The 12,557-nt window shown below is 43.1% G+C and overlaps 1 protein-coding gene across 2 annotated transcripts in view; it reads left to right on the top strand.

Moving 5' to 3' along the window:
- Positions 1–12,557, top strand: part of PEPD (peptidase D) — a 297,439-nt gene that overhangs the window by 266,330 nt on the left and 18,552 nt on the right. The window lies entirely within an intron of this gene.

The following is a 12,557-nucleotide window of genomic DNA, read 5'->3' as shown; positions in this document are numbered from 1 at the left end:
GATTACCATTGCTATAAATTTTGTGGCCCTGTCAGTAGGGCTGGCCGGGGCTGGCAGACCGTCACAGGAAACAGGCCACCGTCTGGCCGATGGAGACAACATACATGTACCCTCTGATAGGCTCCTCGCCGCTCTCTTAACTCTCTCAGCGAGGATGTGGCTGTCACCAGTTTCTTTTGATTACTGGTTGATGAATGGCCTCCTCTTCATAGATGTGAGCAGTCGTTATATGGCAAAACAAGTTCACCCAGAGGAACAGCAGGTAAAGTGCATTCAGTCTTGTTTTTTTTCTTGCACTGACGCAACAAACCATGAAATCTTGTGATCGTCTCATTTCTGATAAGGCGAAAACTGTGACTTTTTTTTAGGTTTTCAAAAGTTTTTCATTTTGCTTTGAAATCAATGGGACAAAAGATATAAACACAGATGTGATGAAGGGCGAGTAATGTCAACTGCTGCGTCTATCATTTTTCATCGACCATCGTATTGACTTGATTAGTGCGGATCATTTTATAATGGCGCAGGACACTACTGCAAGTGCAAATAAGACCTTACAAATAAATACAGTAAAATACCCTTAACCCGTAATTCGGACCTGAAGGGCCCCAAGATATTCTGGATTATTGGACAATCACAGTAAAGTATTTTATAGTTAGGGCCTGTTCACATCACCGTTCATTTCCGTTCCGTCTGAGGTTTCCGTCGGGTGAACCCCACAACGGAAAGTGAAACTGACAGCACGGCTTCCGTTTCAGTCACCATTGATCTCAATGGTGACGGAAACATCGCTAATGCTTTCCATTCGTCACCATTCCGGCTGGCTTCCGGTTTTCCGACGGAATCAATAGCGTAGTCGACTGCGCTATTGATTCCGTCGGAAAACCGGAAACCAGCCGGAATGGTGACGAACGGAAAGCATTAGCGATGTTTCCGTCACCATTGAGATCAATGGTGACTGAAACGGAAGCTGTGCTTTCACTTTCACTTTCCGTTGCGGAGTTCACCCGACGGAACCCTAGGACGGAACCCCGGAACGGAAATGAACGGTGATGTGAACAGGCCCTTACATGTAAGGGTAGACAACCCTCTGGAAGAAAACTTATAATAAAATACCAACACGCGCTCTGCCGCTATTACCGTCTTATACTTGGTCTAAACGTCTCAGTCTTCTGCTTCTGAATTTGTGAGATCCCTGATGCTCCTGCAGTTCGGTACCGGACGGTCAAGATTTTCTGGACTATCAGATTCTGGATTAGGGAATGTTAATGTAAATGGCAAAAGCGCTGGTTGATCTAGCAGACGGCTGTAATACAGGGATAGACAGAATACAGAGGGGATGCATTGCCTGTGAACACAATCTATTGATACAATATGCAAGAGCTTGGAAAATAAGAGACTTTAATCCTGTGTATTTAATATACTGTAATAGAGCCAACGGGACGATGCTATATGGAAAATCACAACGATCAGAGCAAGAACATCTTATAATCCATATTGGAACTGGACTCCTCTAAGACTCCTAAGGCCAATGACTCATCCTAATTGAGGAATAAGACATTTTGTGTTGCAGTCCTGTTACCTAATAACTTTATTATCACATCTGCCTTTTTCACCATCTATAAACTTCTAATGATTCTCTCACAACACTTAGGAGACAATGTAGACAAATAAAGGTGGAGTTGGTCAGAACAACCAGTCAAAAGGTTTCTTAAGGTCCTATTATACGGCCCGACATAGGCTGTGAAAAAGAGCACCGATCAACAGAACAGCTTGGTGATCGGCGCTCGTTTGCCCCGTTCACAAGGAGCAATGATCGGTTTTGTATGGGGACGAGAGCTCGTTCCTATGACCGCTCGTCCGCATACATTTCCATCATGTCGACAATGATAATATTTTATGCTGCCTAAACGATACAATCAGCCAATGAACGAGTGTTTGCTCATTCATTGGCTGATCGTTGCCCTGTTTACACAGGCCAGTGATCGGGAGCGAGCGTTCATATATACGCTCATTTGCTCGATAATTGGCCTGTGTAAAAGGGCCTTTAGCATCGCAGTAAACCAGGGTTCATAAGCTTTTAATTAAAAGATAAATTGTAGCACCCCATTAAGTTAGTAGTTCACATTAAGGGTATGTTCACACGGCAGCCTCCGTTATGGCTGAAATTACGGAGCTGTTTTCAGGAGAAAACCGCTCCGGAATTTCAGACGTAATGGCAAGTGCAGGCGCTTTTCGCTGCATCCATCACGGACGTAACTGGAGCTGTTTTTCTATGGAGCCAATGGAAAACGGCTCCAATTACGTCTCAAGAAGTGACAGGCACTTCTTTGACGCGGACGTCTTTTTTACGCGCCGTCTTTTGACAGCGTAGCGTAAAAAAAATGACCGTCTGCACAGTACATCGTAAAACCCATTCAAATGAATGGGCAGATGTGTGCCGACGCTTTGGAGCCGTATTTTCGGACATAATTCGGGGCTAAAACGCCCGAATTACGTCCGTAAATAGGGTGTGTGAACCCAGCCTAAGTCACCACCCTAGCTGCAGATAAACTACGTGGCCTACTTTCAAGGGTTTCTCTGGACTTTGATGCTCTAGCCTTATGATAGGCCATCAATGTTTGATGGGGGTCCAACCTCCGGGACCCTCATCGTTCAGCAGAGTGAAGAGGCCATGGTGCTCACAGTCCCCTTAATTGTTTACACAGACACAGCAGCTCAACCATAGTAGTGGCTGTACCTGGTACTGCAGCTTGTCCCATTCACTTTTAATTCCCAGAGAACCCCTTTAAAAACAGTCCCCACCGCTAGCCTCTATGGCTTCCCACCATTAGAACATTGACACAAATTTGAGTCGTCCATAAAAAGGACTTTTTTTGACTAGAGAATCTTAAAATCTTTGCAATCTCCCCCCCATACCTCCCTTTAGGTTTTTTTTGCACTGTCCATAAGTGGATATGCTTATTTATTGTCTTATAAACTCCATAAAAATCCATTCTCACTTGGTGGCCAAGACGGTGATGTCGAAACTGGCCCTGGGGTCCAAGTGGAATTAAACCCTTAGAGTCTGTCTTTGTGTATTGCTGCCACAGACCCAGTGAGGGAAATAGGGGAGTTTTTGACAATTTCTCCATGGTTGCAGAGTCAGCTGTTTTGTAGCTACTAGTAGAACACTGAATAGCTTGTGGTTATTCACTTATTTTATTGGAGTTCATGGTCTTGAACTGACATCGCCATTTGTTTTATTCAGTCTTAAGGGACCCGGGAAGGATGATTGTCTGGCAGATCTTTCGCTCCTTGGTCTTCAATTGCATTTTGCAACAAGTTTTCCAGCTGAGTTACAGACGAATCTGGGCATTGACAGATGGAACACACCCATCCCGTTGTGAAAGACTGGAAAATGTTCATCCTTTCCGAGTGGCCCCAAATAATCCTTTACTGTCAATAATAAAAGGGGTTGTATCCAGGGGTATAGCTAGGTGGGTGGCAGGGATCGCTGCTGCAGCCGCCCGGCATACAGGGCGCCTATCAGTAGCGATCTGCTGTTTTGATACGGCTGGTCTGCGGCTGTCCCATCCTCTCAGGGCCCCCTTGCTGCACACTTCTTGTCAGAAGCGGGGCAATGGCAAACCTCATCTCCACCGCTATTCCCTTGAATGCTGCGATCAAAGCTGACTGTGGCATTCAAGGGGAAAATGAGAAGGGGGATGACACTTGGATCGCGTCACAGGGACTCCCTGTGACATGATCAAGGGACATACCATATATGGGCAGACAGCCCAGGGTCCATTGAAGGACCTCAGGGCTGTCTGACCATATTTCCTGTTGTTAGGGCATACTTGGGTATGTCCTAACAACTGCCTGTGTACTATCACTATATAGATATATGCCAGTACATTAAAGTTTGACCCGTTAGTGACCGCCCCATAGTGTTTTTACGTCGGTCGCTAACGGGCTTTATTCCGATGCAATAGACTTTTTACGTTGCTGCATCGGAATAAATAAACAGAGCAGGGAGCTGTCAAATCTCCCTGCGCTCAGCTGCCAGATGTAGCTGAGAACTGGTGGCATCTCTGCTCGAACGTGTGAGATCGATATGCATATCGATCTCACCCGTTTAACCCTTCAGATGCCGGTCCTGAATAGCGTGCACTGCATCTAAGTTGTTTTGGCGAGAGGGAGGGAGCTCCCGCTCATCCCACTGACACCCGGCGATAAGATCGCCGAATGTCTGTGTCTCCGATGGCAGCCGGGGGCCTAATAATGGCCCCCAGGTCTGCCTGTAGCAAATGCCTGCTAGATCATGCCTCTGGCATGACCTAGCAGATGCCTGACCGTTTACAGAAGTATTGCAGTGTATTATAAATGCGTTCGGATAATCGCATATTGAAGTCCCCTAGTGGGACTAGTAAAAAAAGTTTAAAAAAAAGTTTACTTAAAAGTGAGAAAAAAAAAAGAAAAACCCACTTTTTCCCCTTACAAACTGCTTTACTATTAACAAACAAAATAAAGTAACAAAGTTACACATATTTGGTATCGCCGCGTCTGTAACGACCCCAACTATAAACTTACTACATCATTTAACCCGCGCGGTGAACGTCGTAAAAAATAAAATAAAAAAACATGCAAAAATGGCTGTTTTCTTTGAATCCAGCCTTAAAAAAATGTGATACAAAGTGATCAAAAAGTCGCATCTACTCCAAAATGGTACCGATAAAAACTAAAAGTCGTCCCGCAAAAAAAAAGCCCTCCTACAATTGCATCGGCGAAAAAATAAAAACGTTACTGCTCTTAAAATATGGAGAAACAAAAACAAATAATTATGAAAAAAAAGTGTGTTCATTGTGTAAAAGTAGTAAAACATACGAAAACTATCCAAATTTGGTATCGTTGCAATCGCAACAACCCACTGAATAAAGTTATTGTGTTATTTATACCACACGGTAAACGGCGTAAATTTAGGGCGCAAAAAAGTGTGGCGAAATTGCTGTTTTTTTTTCTCCTTCCCCCCCCCCCCCAAAAAAAAGTTAATAAAAGTTAATAAATAAATTCGATGTACCCCAAAATGGTACTATTAAAAATTACAACTTGTCCCGCAAAAAACAAGACCTTATACAGCTATGTCGACGCAAAAATAAAAAGGTTATAGCTCTTGGAATGCGACGATGGAAAAACTTAAAAAATGGCTTGGTCATTAAGGTCTAAAATAGGCTGGTCATTAAGGGGTTAAAAATAAGTAAAAAAAAAAAATAGTCATGTTAAATAAAAAAAAGACAAACATTTTTTACAATAAACATTAAAATGAAAGTCTTAATACCTAAAATATCCACATTTGTTATCGTCTGCACAACGTATTTATAGCGTAATGTATGATCTGTGCGCTGTAAGAAAATTAAAAAAAAACTACTTTCTTTCACTTATTAATGTGAGGCACGAGGTATTATGAATTTAGTACCTCCTTGTGGCTCAAAATTATTGTAATTAACCCCATCACGTACCTCACACATTAACCCGATGTTGTCCATTATGACTGTGAGGAACATGATGGGGTTAATTACTACTAATGTGAGACACCTGAAGGTTCAAAATTCATCTCACCTCGCTCCTCACATCAGCAAATGGAAGAACTTTTTTTTGTTTTTTAATCGTTGGCAAAGTATCGTTTTGGTATCGAGAATCGCAATACTACACAAATTTTCAGTATTGAAGTCCAAATTCTGGTATCGTGAGAAGGCTAATTGCTGGAATATGCCATAACACTCTGATCGGTGCGTCCTCTTCGATGTTTCCACTTTGAAGAGGGTGCGCAGCACGGCCCCAATCACTTGAGGAGGACACTAAACCAGCGATGCGGCCCCTTCATTCTCAGGTTTGATGGGGGTCCCAGTACTTGGACCCCACGGATCAGAAAGTGATAGCATATCGTAGCGATATCTCATTGATTTATGAGAATGGAAAACCCCATTTAGGTCAAGTTTATCCAGTGGTATGGATAGTGACCCCCAATCAGGCTATGGATTGCTATGCTTTAGATTACCTGCAGGGGCGCTGTAGGGAAAACAATCATGCAAAATCTGTACACCCGCTACCCTGTGCCATTTATAATACTGGTGTCTTCTTATGTGGCAAAGGGTCCTTTGGGCCCCCTCAGGCACCAGGCAAGGGTGCAACTGCTACCTCTGCATCGACTATCGATTATAGATTACACCCCTACCTTTAGGGGAGCAAATTTAAAAGGGTTGTCCAGCTAGGGGGCTGGTTTTTATACTGATGACCTATCCATAGTATATGATCGGTGGGGGTCCGACACCCGGACCACGCACCGATCAGCTGTGCCGGCTACCTTCGGGCACTGGAAGCTATGCAGGGTTGATGCCAGAAGCATATGTCTCCGGTCACGATATAACGGCTGTACTGCAGCTCTGCTCCCATCCAAGGGAATAGAAGCACAGCTGCAGTAACCCAGCACGTCCACTATACAGTGTATGGAGCCACCTGCTTCCAACACCGACCCTGCGTAACTTCCGATGCCCAAAGGCAGCCGGTACAGCTGATCGGTGCTGGGTCCAGGTGTCGGACCCCTCCCGATCATATACTGATGACTTATCCTGTGGTCATCAGTATGAAAAACTGCCTCGTTCCGGGACAACCCCTTTAAGTTAATATTGCATATTCCAAAAAATAGCTGTGAAAATGACTGTGGCGAGATGCATGGGATTGAAATCCACAAGACAAGAGTGACATTGTCTGCTGCAGGTAAGTAAAGTAATCACCGTCATTGTGATGGTGTTTGTAATTGAACTGCGCCTCTTCCCCTGGAGCAAACGCTCAGAGCTGCAGAATATTTACACAAATCATAATTGTCCCTCCTTGTCAGGGAGACCTTGGTTTTATGTACTTGTCAAGGTAATATATACATGTGCTGTCGCTGACCTGACATGACCCGCTTTCTGCTTTACCTTGTGTATGAGGAAGTCTGGGGAATAAAACCCCAAGCGAAAGTTAATGTCAGGACATTGTTATCTCGATGCATAGAAAACAAGAGACTGACAGGCTGTGCCTCGTTGTGCACTGAGGTCATCACTGCAGCTACGTGTCATGGCGGAACAAGGCGCCGCTGTTATTTTACGTCAAATATTGATGTCCTACAACGAACACAAAATGTATCGTATGTGGCCCCTTAAATTCAGATAATCACCTGTTAAGTCCATTAACTGCCGCAGCCGTTCTTTGGTGTTTTTTTCCTCCCGCCTTCCGAAAGCCGTAACTTATTTATTTCTCCGTCGACATGGCCATATGTGGGTTGTTATTTTGCGGGATGAATTATAATTTTCATTGACACCGTTTAATATACTGGGAAGCAGAAAAAATTATTTGGTTAGAATCGGGGAGAAAAACAGCGATTCCTCCATTGTTCTGTGGGTTTCACTTTTCACCGCGCTGCAAAAACGACAAGTTAACTTTATTCTGCAGGTTTTACGTTTTTTTAGTCGATGGAGCGGTGTGAGGGCTTTCTTTTTCACGGAGCGAGCTGATTTTATTGGTACCATTTTTGGGCACATACGTCTCTGATCACTTCTTATTCCTTTGGGGGGGGGGGTAAGGTGACCAAAAAAATGCAATTCTTGGGGGTTTTCTTTTTTGTTTGTTTCTTTTTACGGCTTTCACCCTGCAGGTAAATTACATGTTACTAGAATAGTTCAGACTTTTACGGGTGCGGCAATAGCAATTCTGTGCATTATTTTTACATTACATTAGAAGAAAAATGGTAAAATGTGGGTCCTTTTTGTTTTTGTTTTTTTTTTACTTTTAGGGGAAAAGCTAAAGTTTGCCCTGGTCTCGCCACTTTTTGTGCCATATAATGTACTAGAAACGGGGAAAAAATTATTTGTGGGGTAGAAAATGAAAAAAAAACTGCGATTCCTCCATTCTTTTTTTGCGCATAATTTTTACGGAATTTACTGTGCAATTATAACAACATGTTCACTTTATTCTGTGGGTCAATACGATTACGGCGATACCAAATATATATAGTTTTTTTCTATATTTTACTACTTTTACAAGTAAAAACCTAAGTGTAAAAAATAAAATTAATTTTATGTCGCCAAATTCCGAGAGCCATAACTTTTTTATTTTTCCGTCGATTAAGCGGTATGAGGGCTTATTTTTTACAGGATAAGCTGTAGTTTTTAATAATATCATTTTGGGGTACATGCGACGTTTTGATCACTTTGAGATGAGGTGACCAAAAAATAGAGATTCTGGCGTTTACAATTTTTTTTTCTTTCATGGCGATATTAAATAGTGATACATTGTAATAGTTCAGACTTTTACGGACGCGGCGATACCAATTATGTTTATTTATTTTTTTTTACTATGCTCTAGAGGGAAAATGGGAAAAGTTGTTTTTTTTTTACTTTTAATTTTTATTTTTACATAAAAAAAAAACATTATTTTACTCATTTTTACTTTTTTTTATTAGTCCCCCTAGGGGACTTCAACCAGCGATCGTTAGGTCGCTTGCACGATATACTGCAATACTAATGTATTGCAGTATATAGTGATTCTGACAGGCAACTATTAAGCCCTGCCGGAGACGAGTCTTAATAGGTGTACAAAGATGGCGGACCTGGGAGTCTTCATTAGGTCCCCAGGCAGCCATAGCAACCATCGCCACCCCCCGAGATTGCGATACGGGGGTGCGATGAGCTGTTAGAGGGGGTCGCCCCCCTCTTTCTAACTATTTAAATTCTGCGGTCGCTATTGACGGCGGCATTAAACGAGCGGGATCACGCTCGAGGGCGATGCCGCTCGTTACTCTGAAGTGTCGGCTGTAACAAACAGCCGACACCGGCATCGTATGGAGCGGGTTCACTCCGTGACCCCGTTCCATACTTCCCCTACCCGACTTTGGCATATGGATACGTCAAATGTCGGGAAGGGGTTAATATTTAACTTTTTTTTTTGTATATTACAAAAAACTTTTTTTTAAAATTTCAGTGCCCCTAGGGGACTCGAACAAGTGATCACCCCCTCAAACAAGCAATCGTGCCCCTCCCCCCCACGGCACGATCATCCTGTAACAACGGTTGTTATGGCAGCCTGGGGACCTAACAAAGGCCCCCATGTCCGCCATCTTTGTACTCCCTTGAAGCTCTGCCTCCGGCAGGGCTTCGAAGGCGACTGTCAGAATCACGATATACTGCAATACATTAGTTGGATCGCTGGTTCAAGTCCCCTAGGAGGACTAATACAAAAAGTAAAAAAAAACAGTTAAATAAAAGTATTTTTTATGTTCCAAAAAAAAATAAAGTATTAAAAGTTTAAAAAAACAAACAACTTTTTCCCTAAATCAATGGTAAAAAAAAAAAAAAGTTAAGATAACTTGGATCGCCGTAAAAGTCCGAACTATCACAATATAGCGAATGTTTAACCCGCTCGGTGAACGGCATAAAAAAAATATATAAAACACGCAAATTGATGTTTTTTGGTCACCTTAGCGCTAAAGAAAATGACATAAAAAGTGATCAAAAAGTCACATATACCCCAAAATGGTATCTGTGAAAACTACAGCTCGCCCTGCAAAATTTAAGCCCTCACATCGCTAAATTGCTCAAAAAATGAAAAAAGTTCTGGCTCTCAGAACACGGCGAATAGTTTTATTTTTTTAAAAGTGGTAAAACAAAACAAAACATATAAATTTGGTATCGCCGTAATCGTATCAGCCTGTAAAATAAGTTGAATGTCATTTTTTACCGCCTGCTGGACGCCTTAAAAACAAACCCCCCCCAAAAAAAATATGGCGTAATCGCTGTTTTTTGCCCATTTCAGCCCACAAATATTTTTTTTCAGCTCTCCAGTACTTTATGCGGTACAATAAATGGTGCCATGAAAAACTACAACTTGTCCCGCAAAAAACAATCCCTTGTATAGCTATATAGGCTGAAAAATAAAAAAGTTATGGCTTTTGGAAGGTGAAAAAAGTGAAAATCCGAAAAAATGGCTGCGGAGGGAAGGGGTTAAGGACTAATCTATACTGGGGATTTTTACTATTATTTTAGCGGGAAATGCTGATTGAATGTCCTTATTATAAGTGACGGCCGACTTCTGCTTGTTAATGTTGTCTTTGTGTAATGTTTATGTCCAGACAAAAGGGCTTTGTGAAAAGTTATGTGAAAAGTTATTTTTCCTGGTGCTTTTAAAGGGGTTATCCGGGAAATTATTATTATTTTTTTCTTGGGGACTGCAAATTAAATAAATAAAAAAAAAAAGCAATAATTACCTACGTATCCGTGCCCACTGTGATCCAGCGCTGTCGCTCCGGCGGCACGACCAATGGTTGTTTACATTCACGTAGCATGTGACCACTACGGCCATTCAGCAAACTTCCAGCAATACAACTTGTAGCCGCTGAGCCTTCTGATTGGCTGCACGGTCACATGCTACGTGAATGAAATAAAGGCGCGCGCTCGGCCGGGTGTACATGGTTATGGTGGAGTCGGGAGACATGGCTGCCTTGAGTGTATGGCCGGCTTAAGGAAATTATACTTAACTTAGTTTGAAGACTGACAAAACTATTTTCCTTTTCCACCAAACTTTTAAAGGGAACCTGTCGCCACAGAGGCAGCGCACGGCAGAAGTCCTGCATTGGCCATTTTAGACATGCCATCCGTTAGGAGAACATGGTGTACCCCAAGGACTTGCATGCAGGCTGGGCCCTAGTTTATAAACCAATAGGAACTGCTTTTTCTTTTGTTTTCTCTCAATTCGGCAGCACTGTGTTGTAGGAGGGTTTTTCCCTGGTTGTCCCTGGCAACGTCCTGTGTTTCTCTCGCATGCACATGAACGACCCTGAGTCTTACACTCTACTGCACAGCCTAAAGACACAAAGAAAGAGGACGCAAAGTCCTAAAGAACCCCAGGACCGAGTCCAGGACAACAAATCAGTGAGAGGTGAACGTGGACGGAGGCTGCAGATAGGAGAAAATAGGGCAAGGTGCATTGGTGACTTTTTGTAGTGGTTCCCATTTAATAATTTGGGATCTGTGTAGTGCCCCTTTAATGCAGGCGACTCGCCCTGTGACAGCTGGAAACTCTGCAGTTTACAGTCCTTATCTCAGTGGCTGAAAGTCCGAGAATTGCAGGCTGTTTGTTTCCCCGAGGCCCCGACCTCTCACCTCCAGTCTACAGATCCTGACACTAATGAGAACATAAATTCTGCCGCCATTTGCATTGTAAGAAGAAATACGAGTCTGACACAACTTATGTGAACAGCAGCTGAGCTGTGGCTTGTGGTTTGTGACAAACAATGCAAAAGTTGAGTGTGAAGAATTGTCCTGTGTACAAAGATTAGATTCAGGAAAGGCCTTGGAACATATATTTCCATAAAGTAGAGGCAGCCACTCAACCTGACAGCCATTTTGCAGGGTAAGAATGTTATCTTTTCGCATTATTGAAACTAAAGATCAGACATGGAGTGCCTCGTGTCCCAGTCATAAGCGGAGTTGAACAATTGCAAAATGTCTGCTTAGGTGACCGGGGCCGGATTCCTGTTGTTATTGGCTCCATAACGACTAGAAGCCACATGACAACCCCTGTGGGAGCTGAAATGGAGACCGCAAAGGGATCCTGTCACCAGCATTTCACCTATTGAACTCTGCTCGCCCCTCGCTGGCCGCTGCTGTCAGAAGTTCATTGCCGTTCTCCCCTCTCCTAAACCCCTCCTACAAATAACGGTCTGCAAACATTCCGCGCCTTTTATGGTAATCAATCAGTCCCATTCGTTCCTCTTCTTATGCCACCCACCGCCGAAAAGTGTCCAACCCTGAATGCCGAAATCTCGTCTAAGATATTGCGTATGCACCCGTCATGTATGGTCCGGGCCTCAAATCTAGTGGCCACTTGTAACTTTTTCAAAGTCCTGTGATCTGCACATTGAGAGCGAATCTCTACTTAATCTCGGCACGTACCATACTTACAATTGTTCGGGCATGTGTGGCCACCCGTAATTTTTCTAAATTATTTTGCTAAGTCCTGTGACATCCGCACTGAGAATAAATGTCTACTTAGTCTTGGTACGTACCTTATGCACAAGTGCACAGGCGCGGGGGTCCGTCTTTGAATGGTCTTCACGCCGGCCCCCTATTGGACACTTTGCATGTCCATCAAGTAGGGAATGGGGCTCGTTTCTTATACATGGCTCAGATTGGCCTGGGACACTGACACCTCTTCCTCCACCCTATTGGTAGCTTATGAAGAGGCGTATTTTTTCGGAGTGCGCCGTCATTAGCCCCATAACCCCTGAAGACTCTACGTCTGTAACGAAACATGTCGGGGGGCTGTAACAATTCTTTTAGCTCAATGTTATCTTAGCTGGCAAATACAATTGAACATTTCATAACTTAGTCCCTGACACCAAGTAGAAACCACTTGAATCGGGGTTTTACCTAATTTCAATTATATATAGGATTGTCCGTGCACGCCCCTTACTTGCCAGAACGCATTGTCATTTTAAAATTTATGTTGTAAATAAAGTTTTATCTTACATATGTGAACTAGTT

This window comes from Rhinoderma darwinii, chromosome 9, assembly GCF_050947455.1.
Source record: "Rhinoderma darwinii isolate aRhiDar2 chromosome 9, aRhiDar2.hap1, whole genome shotgun sequence".
NCBI classification, from domain to species: domain Eukaryota; kingdom Metazoa; phylum Chordata; class Amphibia; order Anura; family Rhinodermatidae; genus Rhinoderma; species Rhinoderma darwinii.
This window is presented reverse-complemented; position numbering and strand designations above follow the sequence as displayed.